Raw genomic sequence first — 5,634 nt, forward strand, 5'->3', positions numbered from 1 at the left:
TTACAAATTATCATAGTCGTCGTCATCATCATCATCATCTTCATGTTTTCTTTTCAATGCATTTGATGATTCATTGGCAGTATTTTGTGATGACACCATATTAGTGGTAATAAGAATGTTTTTGGACCCAATTAATGATGGATTAATGAGAACATTCTGAACTGCTGAAGTTGCAGGAATTGAAGATTTTACAGCTGGAGACTGCAATGTAGGCATCTGTACTGTAAACCTTTGTCCCGTGAGGGACATGGGAGTCCCCACTTTAGTTGAAACAGACATGGTCTGTGGAGTTGGTGTGCCTAGTGTGGGAGTACTTGGTCTGCTAGTAACCGAACCAACACTTAACCGTGGGACTGTTATTCATCCTGCAGAAGTTGATGCCTTTTTCTGTAAAGATTTCAGCCTATAGTTTGGAGCTGTTAAGCAATACCTATCAGGTGGCAACCTAGGACCTGAATATGGCTTGATTAATGGCAAAGGCGTTTGATTTCTTTGCCTTGCGATATCTAATAAAAAATTTCTTGGGGGAGGAGAGGTGAAAGACTGGTCAGCGCGGCACTGGATTGCCAATCGCACATCATCTGCATCAACGGTAGCTTTCTTAGCATGGCTTGAATAAATTTTTGCATCATCTAGAATTGTGGTCACATATCGGAAGGCAAACTCCAACATCTGATTTATAACTCTTGGCTCATATTCTGTAATCCCCATATCCTTCAGGATTTGTGCCATCATCTGTGCATCTTTCGGCATGCTCTTGGGAGAAGCCATCTTGCCAGACTCCATGATATCTGATGGTCAGACTTCCCGAGCTAAATCACCCACATTAATGTATTTCAGTCTGGATTTTGATGCAAGTTCTTTGCCTAGTGTAGTTTTTCCAACCCCTGGTGTACCGGTGAGCAGGATGTTCGGAAGCAACATGGTCCTCACTGCGACTGCTCCAATCACCTCGCTCAAGCGCCCTTTGCACTATGGGGAGGACCAGAATTAATTTTAATTTGTTTTTGCTGGCATTCTGCTGTGATAAAGAATATCCTCTGCCCCAAATTGAACTTTTATCCAAAATTAATTCTTATTTCCCTGTTTACATTCTAAGCTCTTCCATATTTAGTCTATATTTACCATATGTGGTAGATTGTATTTACTGTATTTCTTTGTTGATGTTACATGTTTTCTTTTTGTATTTGTGTGTATGTGTGTGCCTTTTGTTTGCTGTTTAGGAAGGGTTGTATAGCTCCTGTTTAACATTGCACTAAAAAGGTTTTGACATCACTAATCCCCTTTTAACTTGATACACTTCTACTATTTGGTTTATGAGTTTTAAATTACATCTTTCAATTTCAAAATTGTACCACTACGACAATCAAAGACATTATTTTCCTCTTCTCTAACCTCTTTACCTGCCATTTCTTATTTGTTATTTCAACCCAAACATAAAGTGACAGCCTTTGTGCCCCACCTGTCCCCACCTTGGTTTTTGGTTTAGATCTACAATTAAATACATCGATGCACATGCTGTTCAAAAGTGTATCCGAAGCATCACTTGCTGAGTGGAATTTATCCTTAACAGAGGCCTCATGAGGGAATCAGGTCTCGCTGAGTTTTGCTTGCTTAATGAACTTTTCCCACTGTCTTGATACATAGATAGGATCACTGGATAATGGACTTGCCCAAAATGTATTTTTCTTGTGATTTTAGGAAATATTGTTTGGCTTTGGGGAACAGGCATGTGTGTTCTCATACTGGGATTCTATTTTGTTCTACCAGGACCTTTAATTTCTACCAGTTACTTCATTCATTCTCTTCACCACAAGTCTCCTTCCTTTAACCAGGCCTCCCCATCTCCCAGCAATTCTGCCCTTCGAAGATTGGCCCCTCTGGCCCTCTGCACCGTGAAGCCCCTGCCTTTCAATTCCCCAGTAGCAGGGTTCTGATCCACCAGGTCTCAGCCATGTTCTGTGTTTCTCCACACTCATATTTTTACCACTATGACACACGTGTATATATATACATGTGTGATTTTTAATTTGTATATATATACACGTGTATATAAATTGTAGATCTAAATTAAATATATACATATGTGTGTATATATATATTTAAATTATCTTTGCATATACATAATCTTAGGGGTGGAACCAAAGTCTAAACACAAAATTCATTTAAGTTTTATATATGCCTTATACACACAGCCTGAAGCTAATTTTATGCAATATTTTAAATAATTTTGTGCATGAAACAAAGTTTGTGTGCATTGAATCTTCCAATTATGGCATCATATTGGCACTCAAAAAGTTTCAGATTTTGAAGCATTTTTGATTCAGCTTTTCAGATTAGGGATACTCAACTTATACACTTAAATCTCTGGACTATAAAATCATGAGTATTTTTTCCTCTGCAATCACCTATATTCGCTATAACTTTTTTTCTTAAGATTAATTGCCTTAGACAGCATGTAATCAGAATAAAAATGTTAGAATAAAATAGGTGTATTTTAATCTATTTTTTAAAACTTACTAATTTTATAATAGTTGATTTTCCTAGTCACCACTGCTTTCACAAATAACCTCTGTTCTTCTAGAGGGAGGATGGTAATATTTCAATGCAAGAAAAGTGTTGTTTACAATGCTGTTCATTGACTCATCCTGTCAGGTCACAAAAGGCTACCAGGAAGTTTGCGAAGGATGCTTTGTGGGTAGCAGGAAGTTCTGAGGTTTAACAAATAAATTTGGCTAAATAAAACTCTGACAGGTGCAGTTGGTAGCCAGTACTCCAACTCATTCATGTGCAATTTTGATTACTGTAGCCAAGTCATAATTAGGTTGGTAATGATTTAATAATCCAAATAATTTTTTAGATTCAGTGATACACATGAAGAACAATGGTCTTCATTTTCTACTTTTATTTTTGGTAGCACTGCTAATGTTTTTAGACCAACATACCTTTTTTAAAATTAAAAAAAATATTGTTTTAGAGTTGATGTCTCACTCTGTCACCCAGGCTAGAATGCAGAAGTGAGATCATAACTCACCTCAGCCTCAAACTCCTGGGCTCAAATGATCCTATCACCTCAGCCTCCTGAGTAGCTGGGACTACCAGGCATATGCGATCAAATCTGGCCAACTTATGCTTATTTTTAAACATTGTTTCTTAAGAGAAGACATAATGGCATTTAGTGTGATAGTGTATTCTAAACAATTTATGATTTATGGTCCCCAAACAAATATTATTATTTCCAGTATAATTCTTTCTACAGAAGAATGGGAACAATAAAGTATTGCTCTCTTCTTCCAATATTAATATTTTTGAGTTAATATACTGCTTTAAAGTGTAGAGTATGTATCTCATGATTCTTTCAACATACCTTGGAGGAAGGCAGAGCAGGGATTATTAATTTGGTCTTGTACATAAAGAAACTGGAACTTAAGAGATTTTCAGTTAATTTGCTAGAAGTTGAAGATGTCTAAGAGAAGGAAATGTGAACTAAGATGATATTTAGAAAGGACAAAGTGATTGGAACCAGACAAACATGGATATGAGTCACGATTCTGTCATTTGGGAAAGTCACTCAATCTCTCTGATAATCAGTTTTCACTTATGTACAAAAGGTATTAAGTTCAACTTTGCTGGATTGTTATAAGACTTAAATAGAAATAATATGTTCTGATTTTGGGTGCTTTCAGCCTTTTTGCGCTGGTTTCTTCCCATCTTTGTGGATTTATCCACCTGTCATCTTTGTAATTGCTAACTTTCAGCTTGGGTCTCTGAGTGGACGTCCAGCTTGTTGGTGAAGAAGTTTTTTCTGTTTCTTAGTTTTCCTTCAGTGGACACCCCTCCCCCACAGAGCTGGACCTTCCCAGGTTCAGCTGTGCTTGCTGTGAAACTCTCAATCCTCAGCGTTTCCAATTGCTGTTTTTTTGTGGAGGTGGGACCAGCTGAACCTGATCACCTGGCTCCCTGTCTCAGAGCTTTTTTTTCTTTTTAGTTGAAAGGTCAATTCAGTCGCCTGTTGAAAGGGCGCCGGAATCTGTGTAATTTCCCTCACGGTGACCCACTGCGCCGGCTGAAACAGCGGCATTGAGATTCGTGGTGCTTTTTTTGCCCAGGAATCTCCTGGTCTGGCTCCCTGTTTCAGTCCCCTTTTCAATGAGCTGAATGGGCAACTCTGCCTTCCCAGAGCTCCAAACGTCAACTAAAAGGACACCCAGTCCTGTATACTCTGCACTGAGAACCGCTGTGCCAGAGTGCTGGCAAAACAGCTGCGCCAGCCAAAAGAGTCACACTGGCGACCCATGGGGCTCCTCCCCTGGGAATCTCTAGGTCTGTAGGCAACAAAAATTCATCTGGGAGTGTGGCGTCCACTTACTCTGTGTGCTTTCACTGGGAGCTGCAATCCTTAGCTGTTGCTAATTGACCATCTTGGATCTCTCCTATTTTTTTTGTTCATGGCCATAAAACTCTTTATTGACAAACTTTCAAACCAACTTTGACTCTGAGGTATCTAGTCAACATTTTTCTTCTGTGTGGATATTTGTTGAATAAGTGGCATCTGTTTTCCTCCACATCACTAGCAGAGTAGGTATTTCCTTTTGACAGCTTTGCATGATTTATGGGTTTGCATGCTCTGAAGAAAAATAGTACTAAGCAAAAAATTCCAATTCATTACCTCTTGGTACTTAATTAAGTTCATACCCACGGCACACTGGAGGTGAACCCTGAAATGACTGTGACAGCAGCAGAGCAGCCTCTCCTCCTACAGGGGATCACAGCTCCTCATCAGCAAGGGAACAAGGCCTGATGGAGAATGAGTCTGATGAATTGACAGAATCAGGCTTCAGAAGGTGGATAATAAGAAACTTCTGTGAGCTAAAAGAACATGTTCTAACCCAATGCAAAGAAACTAAGAACCTTGAAAAAAGGTTTGACGAAATGCTAATGAGAATAGACAATTTAGAGAGGAATATAAGTGAATTAATGGATCTGAAAAACACAACATGACAACTTCGCAAAGTATGCACAAGTTTTAACAGTCGAATTGATCAAGCAGAAGAAAGGATATCAGAGGTCAAAGACAAACTCAATGAAATAAAATGAGAAGACAAGATTAGAGAAAAAACGGTAAAAAGGAATGAGCAAAGTCTCCAAGAAATATGGGACTATGTGAAAAGACCTAATCTACATTTGATAGGTGTACCCGAATGTGACGAAGAGAATGAATCCAAGCTGGAAAATACTCTTCAGGATATTATCCAGGAAAACTTTCCCAACCTAGCAAGACAGGACAACACTCAACTCCAGGTAATACAGAGAACACCACAAAGATATTCCTCAAGAAGAGCAACCCCAAGGCACATAATCGTTAGATTCAGCAGGGTTGAAATGAAGGAGAAAATACTAAGGGCAGCCAGAGAGAAAGGTCGGGTTACCCACAAAGGGAAGCCTATCAGACTCACAGCAGATCCCTCAGCAGAAACCCCACAAGCCAGAAGAGAGTGGGGGCCGATATTCAACATCCTCAAAGAAAAGAATTTTCAACCCAGAATTTCATATCCAGCCAAACTAAGCTTCATAAGTGAAGGAAAAATACAATTTTTGTGAACAAGCAAGTACTCAGAGATTTCATCACCACCA

The 5,634-nt window shown here is 39.0% G+C and overlaps 1 pseudogene; it reads right to left on the minus strand.

Annotated features, from left to right (window-relative positions):
- On the minus strand, nt 1-786 carry LOC110567135 (transcription initiation factor TFIID subunit 9-like; annotated as a pseudogene).
- Between the last annotated feature and the right edge of the window lie 4,848 nt (nt 787-5,634).

The sequence above is a fragment of the Aotus nancymaae genome, unplaced genomic scaffold (assembly GCF_030222135.1).
Source record: "Aotus nancymaae isolate 86718 unplaced genomic scaffold, 86718_ANA_hifiasm-v0.15.2.pri h1tg000003l, whole genome shotgun sequence".
Taxonomy (NCBI): Eukaryota; Metazoa; Chordata; class Mammalia; order Primates; family Aotidae; genus Aotus; species Aotus nancymaae.